Source organism: Dreissena polymorpha, chromosome 7 (assembly GCF_020536995.1).
Source record: "Dreissena polymorpha isolate Duluth1 chromosome 7, UMN_Dpol_1.0, whole genome shotgun sequence".
Taxonomy (NCBI): domain Eukaryota; kingdom Metazoa; phylum Mollusca; class Bivalvia; order Myida; family Dreissenidae; genus Dreissena; species Dreissena polymorpha.
The window spans coordinates 9,485,367-9,502,410 of record NC_068361.1 but is presented as its reverse complement, the minus strand read 5'-3'; the positions used below and the strand labels follow the sequence as shown (position 1 = coordinate 9,502,410).

Sequence of the window (17,044 nt, the reverse complement as noted above, 5' to 3'; positions counted from 1 at the left end):
GCTTAACAAGACTATCATTAATCTGATTATAACAATTTAAATGATGCAGATATCAATTTGTGTTGTTTTACTAGCAATAGTAATGTATAATAATGATCATTGTCATCCAAACCGTTATTATCTTGGCTATCAATGTTCATGCGTGAAACAGTCCGGTTGTCATTTATCGAGGCCGTTGTCGGTTTAGGCTGCATTGACCAGACTCATACCTGACATGCGCGCTAACAGGTTCATACATATTTTCTTGAATGAAATTCAAACACTTTTTAAGCAGTTTTCAAGGGGAAAAAAATCTAAATTCAAGCACTTTTTTAGTCCGACATACTGAAAAATGTATATTATTTTAGTGTCCAATACTGACAACATTTTTCGCTAAATTGGTCCCTTCTTGCTTAACATTCTTTGTGACTTACAACAGTATGCACTACCCTGATACCGTAACAACTGTTTTAATCAAAAGTAAGATATTTCATTATGATATAGTACCGTAATTGACCAAAGGCATTACACATACCAAAACAAAACCCGTTATTTGTATTGAATATGTATTCTAAATGTTCACTCTTCGGTCGGTTTTATAACGCGGATTCCCCCATGCTAGACATCTCTTTATCTGATCTGCATACTTAGAATTGGCGTTGTCAATAACCCAAGGGTACTTCAAAAGCAACCCTTTCTGAAAAATGCACTTATTTGCTGGCATATGTCAGCACCGTAATGGCATAATGCATACAAAAAAGTAGACCAATTGGCGACAGATGAGTAGCAGTTACCTCCCTTACATTATAAAACACGTACCGATCAAGTACCTGCTAGTATAAACAGATCGGAACTGTCATAAATCTTGAAAAAAAACCTACGACTTCGGACTCATGGAAAAGACATGATAATATGTATGTTTACCCTTAGTACAGGCACCGTGTACTTAAAACAACGCCAATCGCTGCGATGTTCATCTCACTGTGTTCGCTTACCAATATGAACCCCGCGATGAGTGTTCAGATCAAATGTCGCGGGGCCGTTTGCCATAAGGCGAACACCGCGAATCACCGCAGACCCATAATATATACCACCGTGTTCATCGTATTCGCTTAAAATAAAATAATTCAACATAAACGTAAAAAATATCTTTATTAGAGTCTCATCATGGTTTCACATACATACAGCAATTAACAAACAGGGTTAACCATGCAATTCATTTTTGAATTATAAGAGACTATAATGTAAGCATTCAAATACATAAAATAAAACGTATCATTAGAACTAGCATTTGCAGTGCTTTTACACTGTAAGTGCCCCTTTCTAATACTAAAACATCCTGTTAAAGCACATAAAATCTTTTAGTTAAATATAAAGCAAGTACATTTATACAGAGATAAAATAATATAAGACAAGCTAAGATATGCCATGCAAAGAAACGTCATATACAACAAAAAAGTCAAATGTGTATGTACATCAATATTAAAACTTTCTTTACAGCTTTGCATTTCTACTTTTTAAAATTAAGAAGCAGGTTTTGACAACATCTCCAACAATTGCATTGGTGGAGAATAACAATCTAAATTTATCACAGTCAGCCAGTTGACTTAAGTTGCTATCATATGCATTGGCCTTCATAAATAGGGAGTTTCGTTCACTTATATATTCGGGACAGTGTATGATAACATGTGCTTCATTTTCTATTACATTGGCACGAAACGGACATGACCTTTCTTCCAGTGGCTGGCCAATATATCTACCAGTTTCTATTTTAAGTGGAGCAACTCCACATCTGAATTTAGCAATTGCTGATCGGTGAGATAGAGGCATGTTTATAGTACAATAAAGTTCAGGCTCATAAAAACGTTATTATGTCTATATGTTCTAAGTTTATTATGCCCATTGCCGGTTACACTATTTTCTCTCTCAATGGATAACTGGCAGTTGTACATGTGTCTCTTAGCTATCTCATTTGACACTTCCCTTAGCATGATTGCTTGCTAACCGAGCTACAGTCCCTACTGTACACGTCTACCTGTAGAGACCGAAACATGGTTGCAACAGAAAAACATCAATTTCTGCAGACAGTACTTCTGCCCTTGCACCATTTGAAAACTGTGTAATTAACTCTTGCATTATCCATGTTCATTAATCGGTGCCATTGCCGACTGACAGCCATCCATTGGCGAGTTTCGGGTTGTTGCCAGCCCATATACCCAGAGACAGTGGCAGTGGGTGCATATTTACGAAGACCCACAAAGAATCGCATAGCTCTATTATGAACGGCGTTAATGCATGAACACGTTTTATCTCCCCATACCGCTGCCCCATAGTCTATGACCGACCATACCATACTCATATAATTTACTGTATACTCTATACGGCATTCCACCCATCGATTTATATTTTGCAATTAACAAACCTAGTGCTCTACTAGCACTTTGAGCAACCATTTTAACAGTAACATTAATATCTAAGTGCTCATTAAGGACTAAGCCAAGGTATTTATACTGGTCAACAAAGGATAACGTCTCATCGCCATACAAAAACTGATAATCTGTTCTAGCTTTTGCCTTTCGTCGGAAGTGTACAATGTTGCTTTTACTTATATTAACAGACATGAAATTGCTTACACACCAATCATACACTTTGTTTATCATACATTGTAAATCCTGTTCATTGTCTGCAAGCAGTACCATATCATCTGCATAATAGCAATATACACACTTTTTCATCCCCGACATCAACGCCCCTACCACAGGCTTTCATTTCCACGGCCAGGTCGTTGATGAAGAGGTTGAATAAGGTCGGCGAGCTTGAACATCACTGACGTAAACCTGACGTAACGTTAAACCAGTCTGTGACGTAGCCATTGATACAAACACAGGAAGAAACTGAAGAATATAAAGACTTAAATGCATTCAATATAGGGCCATTAATACCAATGTGTTTCAGTTTATTCCATAGGATATCTCTATCAACAAAGTCATATGCCATTTTTAAATAAATAAATGCACAAAAAGTAGATTGATTCAGCCTCTTCCTGGTATCTACATGATTGGTAAAAGAAGAGAGATGATCTACTGTACTACGTTGTTTACGAAATCCATTCTGTTCGTCGACCACCTTATCATTATCTTCGACCCATTTGTATAGACGGTTGTTTAAAACAGAGCTGTACAATTTAAACATAGTATTAGCAAGAGTTATGCCCCTGTATGATAAAGGATCTCTAGGGTCGGCTGTACACGCGTTAGGGATAGGGTTAATAATACCCTTTCCCCACTCGTGTGGAATCCTTCCTGTCCTAAAACACACGTTAAACAATTCGTGTAAGAAACCTATCGCTGTTCTATTGTTTAACACCTCGTATGGAATACCATCAGTACCAGCAGCCTTACCTCTGTTAGCATTTTTTTACAACTTGTATGTGTCACATTATGGTTAGAAATTATGGGTGGAATATATGGATTTACCTCATATAAAAAAATATTGAAAATTTTATCAAAATGGCCAGTAAACATGACAGTCACAAAGTGCACATATGTTCAAATAAGCTTATCGATGAGGGAGAGATTAAAGAATAGTATAGTTGACACAAGGCCAGGTATGTTTGTATTGGTCAGGCAATAGTGTTTATTCAGTTAAATCTCTCATCAAAAGGTTGGATAAAGCTTGTAAATATTTTAGTGGTTTGTTTATCCCGTTCCCAGGGCTTCATTGATTCAGTATCTTAAGTAATGTATCCAATAAGAAACAACCACGCATAGAACACTGACCAATGGAATTCATAACTGAATTTCACGGGGCAAATGTTAGAGGGAAATAGACAGTTAGCGTTTAGACTTGGAGACGCACGAATCGAGAAAGACACAATCATGTAGCAATCACAACGTATTTGTATAACTGAAAATATTAAGTATGTTAGACATTAAGTTGGACTAGAAACTGATACATGGTGTTGTTGAATATTTTATCCTGTATTATGCAGAGAAATTAACATAAATAGATAGAATAGACTTGTCCCATGCGCGGCACGAGAAAATGGGAGTTAACGCAAAACTCGTCATCTTGGCAATTTGCGCATGACGAGATATCGAATGGTAGGCTACATACCGGTAATTTAAGAGTAATGAACATTGTTAGTAACTATGTGTCGTCCATGAACTATGAACGATTACGGGACACAGGACGTTAAATGGTGCTCGTGAACCAAGGATTTGAACAACAAATACTACCACTTACGATTACGAAGCCATGAAAAACAACGCAAAGAAACTCCGTTTCGGCAACTTCTGTAACCAGTAACAACAACCGTGAGCCGGGAACAACGACATCAGACCGCACATATTCTGCAACTTCCGGTGAGTGACTGTTTTATTTCCTAACGCTTGTATCAAAATGGCAAATCAAATAATCCCTGAATTATTTCAAAATTTAAATGAACAAATTAAAGATGTTAAAACCGCCATAAGCACTCAGACTATTTCACAGGTGGTACAATCATTTGATGGAAATTCAAAAGAATTTAAACATTGGATTAAAAATGTAGAAAAATATGGAACACTTACCAATTTAGATGAGAATAAATTAAAATTTGTTGCTTACCAATCTAGTAAAGGGCTTGTTAGTGATTACATACATAGTTTTTTGACTGATGATTCGACAGGGACGTGGACAGATTTAAAGGAACAGCTTAAATTAAGATTTGCAGAAATTCAAGACCCACAATACGCTTTCTCATTATTAAAGACGACTAAACAAAGGACCGACGAAAATGTTCAAATATACGCTGAACGACTTTTATCTCTTGCGACGGATGCATACGAAAATATTGAAGGAAATTTAGAATATAAAGAAAAACAGTTAGTAGAAATTTTTATCGACGGATTATCGCACGATTATTTGAGACTTAAATTAATGCGCGAAAATCATGCAACGTTATCAAATGCTTTAAAAAGCGCTATACATGAGCAAAGTGTCAGAGCTAGGTTTGAGTTACGATCACAAATAAATGGACTTGATAACATTACGACCGATAATATTCAGACAGGTATCGATTATATTAGGTCATCTATTGTTTGCACATATTGTAAGAAACACGGTCATTCTATTGAAATCTGTCGCCGTAGGCAACGCGAGATAAGTGCATATCCGGTAGGGCGGAAGGGTCATATGATAGATCAAAACGGTAACAGGCGCAAGAACGAATATGACAAAAATTGGAAAGATAAAATTGATTGTTGGAATTGTGGTAAATTAGGACACTTTAGTAGAGAATGTACTCAAAGGAAAACGTACATTAATCGAAAAAACTAGGAAATTCTTACCAAAAAGGGGTCTATAGTAAGAATGAAAAAGTCGAGACATATAATATCGCTTTGTGTGGTAGTCCAAATTCTTGTGTTATTTCAACAGGTGGTTATCAATTTAGGAGCTTGGTAGACTCCGGCGCTGAAGTTTCATTGATAAGTAAACGTACTTATGATATGTTAAAACACAAACCAGCACTGATAATAAAAAAAGTAAATCTAAAGTCGGTAAACGGAAATTCATTACATGTCCACGGATGTGTAAAATTGAGATTCAAAATAGGGAGCATATATAAAGAGCACATGTTTTTGTAGTAAGTAACGTTAATAGAAATGTTATTTTAGGAAGAGACTTTTTACAAGATAATGGTGTCCGTTTATACTTTGATTTAGGATGTCTGAGGATTGATAACTGTTATGTACCTCTAGAAGAAGATGTACATCTTTCAACGATAGCGAGATTAACTAGGCATACTGTGTTAAAACCACAAACTGCATATAGACTCTTTGCTCAAGCTAAAAGAAACTGCATACGTTCAAATACGAATTATGAATTCAATGGAATAAGCAATTCTTTCTTTGATAATGAACCCGGTTTAACAATTGTTAATTCAGTCGTCAACACAACGCGTGATAGGCAATTTCCCATTTTAATTATAAACAATACGCACAAAACAATAAGGCTTAGACGACACTGTGCCATAGGGCGAATAAAATCGGTAAATGATAATGAAATATGCTCAGTACAAGAAGTTATTAAAAATAATCAGCCGAAATCAGGTTTATCTAAAGATGAAATCTTATCAGATTTACGTGTAGATGAAAATCAAAAACAAAATATTCTACCGATACTCTTAAAACACAGAACTCTCTTCGCAAGAAATAATTTAGAATTAACACAAACTTCAGCGATAGAATTTACCATAGATACAGGGGATCATCCGCCCATTAAATTAAGGCCGTATCGAACACCATTAAACAATAAGGTATTCATAGATAAAGCCATCGACGAAATGCTAGACGCAAACATAATAAGTCCATCAAGAAGTCCGTGGAGCTTCCCTATTGTTTTAGTAGATAAAAAGAAAAATAACCATGATTCAAATAAAGATAATAAAGATGAGAAAAGGTTCTGTGTTGATTTTAGAAAATTAAACAAAATAACAAAACCAATTGCCTATCCATTACCATTAATAGATGATATATTGGCGTTATTAGGTAAAAGTAAATATTTCACCAGTTTAGATTTGATATCGGGATATTGGCAAATACCTATAAAGAGGACAGAGAAAAAACGACTTTCGCTTCGGGATTCAGGGGTCTATTTCAATTTAATGTTATGCCCTTCGGTGCCTCCTCCGCCGGTGCTATATTTCAAGAATTGGCTAATAAAGTACTCAAGGGTTGTGAGGGTTTCGCTGTAGCGTATCTAGACGATATTCTAATATTTTCACCTGACTTGCAATCTCATTTATCACACGTAGATACAGTACTACAGAGTCTCAGTAAACATAACCTAAAGCTAAAACTATCAAAATGTCAATTCTTACAAAGAGAGACTAGGTACCTAGGCTTCATCATAGATCAAAATGGTATAAGGCCGGATCCGTTAAAGGTAGAAGCGATCCGACAATTCCCTAGGCCAAAGTGCGTGCGCGATGTACGATCTATCTTAGGCGCAGCGGGATTTTATAGGAGATTCTGTCCGTCGTATTCAGAAGTAGTCGAGCCTCTCATTAATCTAACGAGAAAGAATGTCCTATTTAAATGGTCGAAACAATGCGAAGATAGTTTCAAACAATTAAAAGACTCATTTACGCAAATCCCTTATCTTTCATACCCTGATCCAAAAAAAGGTTATATTCTGTATACGGATGCATCTGATAAATGCGTCGGAGCCTGTTTGACTCAAAAATGCGACAGTAAAGAGACCGGGGATTATGTGGGCGAAAAGCCGATATTTTTTATATCGCACAGATTAAGCCCCACACAATGCAAATATAGTACCATTGAAAAAGAATGTTACAGCATATTTTACAGTCTAAGTAAATTACACCATTATTTACACAATGCTGAATTTGTTATAAAGAGTGATCACAAGCCGCTTAAGTATTTATTGGAAAGTCCGATGCAAAACAAGAAAATACAATTATGGGCCTTAAGTATAGCGGGTTATCACTGCAAAATTGAATATATACCGGGAAAAAAGAATATTATTGCCGACTTTTTAAGCCGACCTCCAAAAACCAAAATAAGGAATAATCAATGCGATCAAACAGAAATAGAATTAGATATTAACGATAAACATTTTACGATCAATTCGCAAATAAATGAACAAGACCAAACACGCGAAATTAACGTAATCGACTCTACAAACATTGACCACAAGCAAATAATTGATAATATTATTACCCCGCAGCCAATCCCAGTCGACGACACAGCGTCGAACAATAATATATCAGGGCTTAATATGCAAATAGAACAAGAAAAAGACCCTCATATATCTGAGATTAAAGCGAGATTAAGATTAGGGAAACAGAACAAGAGTGAAGATGATAGATATTTAACGGTTGATGACATACTGTACTACATATCAAACGTAGATGAGGAACCTACTCTCAGGCTGTTCGTACCTAAACACCTGACTGATTCAGTTGTCAAGCAATACCATGATGAAAACGGACATCCTGGGTCTCAAAGGCTTTTTCAGACACTAAAAGAGAAATATTACTGGCCTAAAATGTTCAAAGAATTGAATGATTATGTATCTAAGTGCATTATATGTCAAAGTAGAAACTTAAAAGCAATTAAAGCTCCCATATCGTCGGATACCTCAATACCGCCGTTTCCGTTTTCAGTTGTTTCCATAGATATATGCGGGCCATATCCGAAAACGCTTTCCGGAAATAGATATATAATATGTTTCGTAGATCAATTCTCAGGATACATAGAAGCTTTCGCATCGCCTGATAAGTCTTCTGATAGCGTAATACACCTGTTAATGAACGAGATTTATTGCCGTCATAGTTGTCCTATAAGAATTATAACTGATAACGGAAAAGAATTCACAAGCACAGCTTTCACTGAAACAATTAAATCAATGAACATTGACCACGTAAAGACGACAATATATCATCCCGCGTCTAATGGCATGAACGAGCGTTCACATGGGACTATGAATAATATACTATCAAAACGGGTTCAAGAAAATGTACAACAATGGGACGTACATTTAAACATGTCTTTAGCGGCAATGAGATTTTGTACATCCGAGACTTCGAAGCACACACCGTTCTTCTTACTTTTTAATAGAGACCCTATTCTTCCAATAGACAACTTGTTAAAGCCTAGACGTAAATATCACGGTGAAGATTATCATAAAATAATATTAGAAGAACAACACAAATCATTTAAAAAGGTATGTGCCCAAATTCAAAAATCGAAACGTAGACAAGCTGATTATGCGAATAAAAATACGAAAGATATTAAATTCGAAATCAATGACCCCGTTTACTACAAAAACTTTCAACGTACAAATAAATTAGACAGTAAATGGAGGCCATATTATCGTATAATCGAACAAAAGTCGCCGTTAACATACGTAATAAAAAATCAGTTAGACAACTCAACTATTAAAGTTCACGCTGATCAAATAAGACACGCAAATATCGATGAATGGCCAGTGATAAATCAACCGTTAACGCGCCCGATTAGAAAAGCAAATTTAGCCTTTGCGGACGACACATTATCTTCTGATAGCGATTCAAATAACTCAGTACATGGGTTACCTGTAATTACGCAACAGACCCGACAGATTAGAGAAAATACGGACAACGAGGAAAATATTCCACTTGCGGAACTGCAAAAACATTTGAGAAACAAACAATTCGCGGATATACAGTCAAGCTCCAGTGAATCAGATACGATGCATTACAATAACGGTAATTCGCAAAACTCACCTGTACGTAGGTTTGAAAATGATTCTTCAGACGATCAGATGCAAATTGACGCGGTAGCGTTAAAACACAAAAAACGAAAATTGACAAAAAAGACTTCACGTTCAAATAACGCAATGAAGAAAGCAATTTTCACGTGCCTTCAGACAATGGCTGAACACATGTAAATGAATGGACTGCAAAATAAAGCGAGATAGATGTCGAGACTTAACGACCCCCAAAATTTTGTATATAGAGAAATATGTTTTGAATGTATATGTAGTATATATGTAAAAACAGGATTATAGAGGACGGTATCGTCCGATTTTGATAATGTATCGTCATTAGCATGGATTTACGGGTTTAGAATGAAATGAAAATGTCATACTTTAGTATACGGGTGAAATACCACTTATCCGATAAGTTGTGTCACATTATGGTTAGAAATTATGGGTGGAATATATGGATTTACCTCATATAAAAAAATATTGAAAATTTTATCAAAATGGCCAGTAAACATGACAGTCACAAAGTGCACATATGTTCAAATAAGCTTATCGATGAGGGAGAGATTAAAGAATAGTATAGTTGACACAAGGCCAGGTATGTTTGTATTGGTCAGGCAATAGTGTTTATTCAGTTAAATCTCTCATCAAAAGGTTGGATAAAGCTTGTAAATATTTTAGTGGTTTGTTTATCCCGTTCCCAGGGCTTCATTGATTCAGTATCTTAAGTAATGTATCCAATAAGAAACAACCACGCATAGAACACTGACCAATGGAATTCATAACTGAATTTCACGGGGCAAATGTTAGAGGGAAATAGACAGTTAGCGTTTAGACTTGGAGACGCACGAATCGAGAAAGACACAATCATGTAGCAATCACAACGTATTTGTATAACTGAAAATATTAAGTATGTTAGACATTAAATTGGACTAGAAACTGATACATGGTGTTGTTGAATATTTTATCCTGTATTATGCAGAGAAATTAACATAAATAGATAGAATAGACTTGTCCCATGCGCGGCACGAGAAAATGGGAGTTAACGCAAAACTCGTCATCTTGGCAATTTGCGCATGACGAGATATCGAATAGTAGGCTACATACCGGTAATTTAAGAGTAATGAACATTGTTAGCAACTATGTGTCGTCCATGAACTATGAACGATTACGGGACATATGATTTCCAATATCCATAGGCACAGTATCATTATTATCGGTAACATTATTGTTTGCTGCAGAGGTAAAGCTGGCTTTATTATATAATTTCTGACAGTCATTTTTCCATCTATTTAAAACAATTTCTTTATCTGAACATAATGAGCCATCGTCCATACGAACTTCCATTGGGATCTGCTTAGTTCTACTTTGACCTACACCAACTTTACCAATATCCCTCAAAAATGTTTGAGGGTCATTATCAAGGTTTGCTAACATATCATTCTGCGTTTTGACCCAGTGTTTCCGTTTGGCAGACTTAACAGCTCCGTCAAAACGCTTTCGCCATTGGACATAATCAGACCTCAATAGAGCCCTATCTGATGCTGACTTACAGTTTAACCATTTACATTCGGATTCACAAACATAATTCCATAAGGTGGTTAGGCCATCATTCCACCAACGTATTGTATTGATCCCTTTCATTTAAAAGTGATAATGAATAATGTATTTCACCCCCATGCCCATGATAGTGTTTTTGTCTTATAAAACGCCGCGTATAAAAGAAAACAGTATTCGCACCTAGCTGTAGGATACCGCATCTGGAGGAGTTTTAATTGAGTGTCTGATTATTCAATTAACAGTTTGAAGCCAAGGAGAACTCATAACTGATTGTAGTAATCGTATTATCCCGAGTCTCCAGATTCCCCGATACATACGTTTCAATTGTCTCAATCGCATACATGCAACTTCTCCGTTTTTTATTCATTACTCAATAATCCCATATATGCCCGATTTCCATTTTTAAAATCAAATTATGGGTGGGTAATATAGACGATAAGAGTCATAAACACAAATGTTTGCAATTTTCAAAAGTATCAAATGAATTTCCTCATATGATTCTATTTAAAGATTTGATGAAATAAGCGCCCAATCAGGACAGTTGTATTGCAACATGTGTAAATCATCTGACACGGTTTGCACGCATCGTGTACAGCTATTTTAGGTTACAACTTCTACACGAAATAAATGAATTTCTTTGTTCTGATAAATTTCATCGGATCGATATGACATGAAATTATCTGAAAGCTTGGAAATAATGAATCTGTTTTTAACATTTTTAATTGTTGTTATTTCATTTTCAAGCACTTTTCCAACCACATTCAAACACTTTTCAAAGCTATAGTTGAAAATAAGCACTTTTAAGCACTCCAGATCGTTTTGAAGCACTTTTCAAGATAAAACTTGAATTTCAAGCACTTTTCAAGGTCTGTGCGAACCCTGGATAAACAAGTATCAGCTACTTTTGTTTTGGAAATTGTTCTTAAGATATTACAAAGGAGCAATTCCTATTTATATTTACTGTTAACATGCTTTCAGCATTAAAAAAAAGTTTTAACTAAACAAGACTAGTACCATGTATGGCGTGTATTATTATTTAACGTCAGATACAAATGTGTGACCTTGAAATTGATAGCTATTCAATAATTTTATCATTTTATATCATTAACACCTTGATCCCAGCAATGAAACCAAGTTATTTTACTATTATATTCTGTAGCCAGTAGGACCTATAAAAAAAGAGGAGGTCCTGTATTTTTTCCCATTTTACAGGGCCTAATGTCCAGTAAATATTTGCCTAGTTTGGATTTGATTGCATGTAGGCAGACAGTTCGAGTTTGTTGTGGAAAATGTTAAGTATGGCAACAAACAAGTGAACTTTAAAATGTGAAACAAATCTTCAGGACGGTAACATATACTACAACGACAACATTTATGACCAAAATATATTTGGTATTGGATATTGAGTCGTAGTGGCCAGAACAGAAATCAATTTGTAAGTGTTGTGTAACCTATATTTATTAAAAGTAATTTTATTGGGAAATAAAATATTGTCACGCGTAAAGATGAAGCATTAAACAAAACAATAGTGCCCATCACACAAACATGATGTAAATAATTAATTTTACAAAGATGTATGTAGATTTGGGGAATTCGTTTCGCCCCTTGAAACCAAACCAAACCTAGGTTTGGTGCAAACAAACGTGCCCTAAATTCATTAATGACTAATGTCATTTTTCAAAAATACGAAAATCTGTGATTAACAAGTCCCTGTAATTTAAACGTCAATTAAACATATTTCTTAGTCTAATCAATAAACGTCAAACCTGTCAACGTGTACAGTTTGTATCGATTCCATTTTCAAGACTTTGTTTACAATTGCAGTTCACAATACCAGTAGTTAAAAGTATTTGGCCTAGATCAGAAATCGCAACATATTTTCCTTGTTTCGTTTTCGTGTTGTTGCGCAACTTACAGCTGGTTCCTCATTTTACCGCAATTTTACGCTAAAGAATGGTAATGTGTTGGAACCAGAAATATGGGTCAGAACGGAGAATCTGTTAAATAGCCCAATTTGACATTTGACCGCTAATCATCGTTAGAAGTTGATATAATTATAAAGCGAGACGATTGAAAAATTTGGAGAGTTCAGATGCTATCGCTATATTTCGTTACATTACGTGGATCGCTTATTTAAAATAAAATAAACGGAGTCTTATAGCATCACGGATGGTCTGAGTTTGCTAAAGCCTTCCAATCATGTGACAAATTGCTCTGTTTTTCACAATCAGAATGCCACAAATGCACGTGTCCACGAAAACGTCATAAAAAAATACGAAATTTGAATGACTTATATATACAAGATTTATTAAAAAGACGATCTTCGTAACAATAACATAAATATGTACTTTATTGTTAAAAAGAGGTCGTTATTGTAAACCTCAAAAAGACACATGCAGGATCTAACAAAATGAATGCAAAATTTAAACACATTCAATTAAAATAAATATATTTGTGCAGTAGACATGTTGTTTCAATGTATCTATAGGTGCTAAAGTGGCATTTAAACACCAATACATGTACATTTTTCAATACGTTTCATAGGATTTTGCCAGAATGCTTTTTATGGTTGCCGGGTCGCATATGAATGCAAATTCTGGGAATCTCCAAAACGCGTAAAAGTACAATACGGTGACATCCTGGGAGAACGAAGCGTTATGCAGGCGTCGTCCCAGATTTAGTCTGTGCAGTCCGCTAATCAGGGCGACTCTTTTTTTCTAATGCATTTTGCCCAACTTTCCCAGATCAAGTCTATTTTTTTCATAATAACCATAGGGACCCATACAAATTTACAAGCCCCCTCTTACTTGTACATACTACAATGTTACGAATACTTAGAAAGCATTTTGAAACTTTGTCGCCATTGACTCCTCTTTATGTAGCAGGGTTCAGTATAAGGAGAACTTATACTGTCTTGCTGTATGCCATGGCAATAGGAAATTCGTGGAAGAATTTCACAATTGGAGGGGGTGTGTGTAGCAGGGTTCGGTATAAGGGGAACTTACTATATGCCTTACTATATCAACTAGCTTTTATAGCGACGAGGTAGAGATACTGTCTGATTTGGATACGAGTGGTCCCGGGTTCGATTCCCATGGTGGTCGGGGATTTTTCTGGTTGGGTTACATTGGTGCCCGACGTAAAAACCCCATCATGTGTGTCAGACGTCCCACTAATGTCATGGCAATAGGAAATTCGTGGGAGAATTTCCCAACTGGAGGGTGTAAGTGTAGCAGGGTTCGGTATAAGGAGAACTTATACTGCCTTGCTATATGAGCTAGCTTTTTAAAGTATTACATGCCTTACTCTGTTAAATCTAAATCTGATAGGTATACATTGGCAAATCTTTTTTATAAAAATTTTCATTTGGCTACAACTTGCTTTCTATAAAGCACCAACAAATATCCAAATTAGAATGATTCAGACTTGATAAGATGACTGTGGCTGATAGCAGTTTAACCAGATGGGGCCAAGTAACGTGACTGTCAGTTTAAAATGAACTTATTATATTTTATGAGTATTTTGAGGTTTTGGAATTGCTTTTCCGGGTTAAAGTATTCATAGAGATCAAACAATGCCATCTCCCTATCTTTATGGGACCACCAAATCTACAACATGGCAACATCACTAAAACCTTTTTACTTTTTATTCATAGAACGTAATTTACTTGCAGCATGTCTGTAAACTTATTCGAAGCTGGGTGAGGCGTTTCACGAAAGATGAAATAGAGTTCTACGCTTTACATTTGTCCAAGGATCCGTGGTAATACCTTTAGAAAGAAGGTATGTTAATCAGCTTGATTTTTCCTAATTGCATCGAAAAACTGAGGCCTATAGAAACACCATTGCATCCAATTTGAAGGAAAAACCAGTACAGTCTATTTTAAGAGATCTCAAGACGCTTCCTGATTTAGATCGAATCTGGGACTTCATGGATTACTTGGCAAACACTATTTCTTCTAAACCTATACAGCCTGGAAAAAGCAAAGGCTAATAACGGCCGACACTTTCATATAATTTTTCATTTGAAGTAAGTTTCTTCTAACAGAAACTACAGGTAAGACAGAAAGTGTTGTTACAGATTAACATGTGCGACTACACAGGCTAATTGGAGGCGACACTTAAAGCACATGCATTACACCCAGTTTTCGCACAACGAGGCTCACATGTCTAACTTTGTCCAGGAGTTCCCCTCCTTTGACTGGTTCTGTCGTAATGTAGCCATTGCTAGCGCAGATTTAAGTGTCCACCTTTTTTGGATTTCCCCGCCCTGGACTGGTTCCTGGAATACTGCTATGGTGGTCCCGCCCCCGAGGGGTCGATGGTTCAGCGGTGTAGCGATGTTACTGCCGAGAACGTGTATAGCTTGATACAGGAGTTCCCATTCCCCTACACTCACGTGAAGTCACACTTGACTGCTCTCACGAACGAATCGAAGGCACGGATAGCTTCAAATGAGAAGAAACTGGATACGGTGATTTGGTAAGCGCATCTATCGATCTGTGCAAACATTTATGTCTAAACCATAACTTTGGCTTATATTTATGGAATGAAAAAATCGTGCACCAATGTCAACCATCATAATTAGATGTGCCGCGTCAAAGACCTATAGAATACGTATGTATTTTATAGGTCTTTGGCCTCGTGTTACACCCGTCTCAAGACCTCAAAGGTCAAGGTAACACGAACAGGTCAAAGGTCAACTTTGACCACAAAACAGCTTGTTTTTGATGCATCCGGTTAGTTCATTTTCAGTTATAAGGCCAAAGTGGGATTTTGGGTCAGTTGTGCCCTATCGATATGTGTCGTCTTTTCAATCCTTCACGTGTACTTTAGTACATCAGAGTATGTTGATCATTGTTGTTCATTTGTTGTGAGATAAAAGATCAATGGTATCCCGATTTCTTTATGACAAGCCCAGATCCATAAAACTGCATAAGAAATTCAAAGTGTAAACAAAGTAAAATTTTGTGGTATAATTTTCTGGGCAAAAAAACAACAAATAATGTTTTATGTCGATTCAATTAGATCTATGTCATAAAGGTAAAACACATATAATTTGATAAAGCAATCTTATATGAAAAATTAATCAACACACAAGTCAAGTTTAATGGACTTCAAATAACACATCAAGTTTGAGAGAATAAATTTAGAGTAACCCATTTTGTTTCAGGCTTTATGGTAGTTTATATTTTTGTTATAGAGAATTATCAGTAAAATAACATGGGAAATTCGCATTAAAAATGTCTGCTGTTCATTTGGTGGTAATTCACAGTAAAAAAACGTCTACTGTTCAGTAGGTGGCTATTCACAGTAAAATAATAATCGTCAACATCATTAGGTTGTAATTCACAGAAAAAACATCTGCTCCTTATAAAGTGGTAATTCACAGAAACAAGAGGGCCATGATGGCCCTGAATCGCTCACATGACTCATTAAGATCAGATGAAAACTATGACCTCTATTGTCTACACAATGTTTTTCTATGATTTGACCTAGTGACCTAGTTCCTGACTCTAGATGACCCAAATACAATCCCAATCCAGATTTCATCAAGATAAACATTCTGACCACAGTTCATAAATATTGGATGAAAACTGTGACCTCTATTGTCAACACAAGGTTTTTCTATTTATTTGACCTAGATTTTTACCCCAGATGACCCAAATACAATCCCACCCAGATTTCATCAAGAATTCTGACCAAATTTCATAAAGGTTGGATGAAAACTGTGATCTCTAATGTCTACACAAGTTTTTTTCTATTATTTGACCTAGTGACCTAGTTTTTGACCCCAGATGACCCAAATAAAATCCCAACCCAGATTTCATCAAGATAAACATTCTGACCAAATTTCATAAAGGTTGGATGAAAACTGTGACCTCTATTGTCTACAGAAGGTTGTTCTATTATTTGACCTAGTGACCTTGTTTTTGACCCCAGATGACCCAAATACAATCCCAAACCGGATTTCATCAAGATAAACATTTTGACCAAATTTCATCAAGATTGGATGCAAACTGTGACCTCTACTGTCTACACAAACAAATTGTTGACGGACAGACGCACGGACACACGCAGGCACGCACAACGGACGCCGGACATCACACGATCACATAAGCTCACCGTGTCACTTCATGACAGGTGACCTAAAAATATGTGTCGGAGATAAACATGAACAGTTGTGGTTAAAATCCCATAGAAACAAGGGCTGTTTGTAAAACATGCATGCCCCCCTATATGGGCTATAAGTT

The 17,044-nt window shown here is 36.1% G+C and overlaps 1 pseudogene; it reads right to left on the bottom strand.

The window, feature by feature from the left end:
- Positions 1 to 12,796, bottom strand: part of LOC127838399 (protein mono-ADP-ribosyltransferase PARP6-like) — a 29,432-nt pseudogene extending 16,636 nt beyond the window's left edge.
- Positions 12,797 to 17,044: the final 4,248 nt, after the last annotated feature.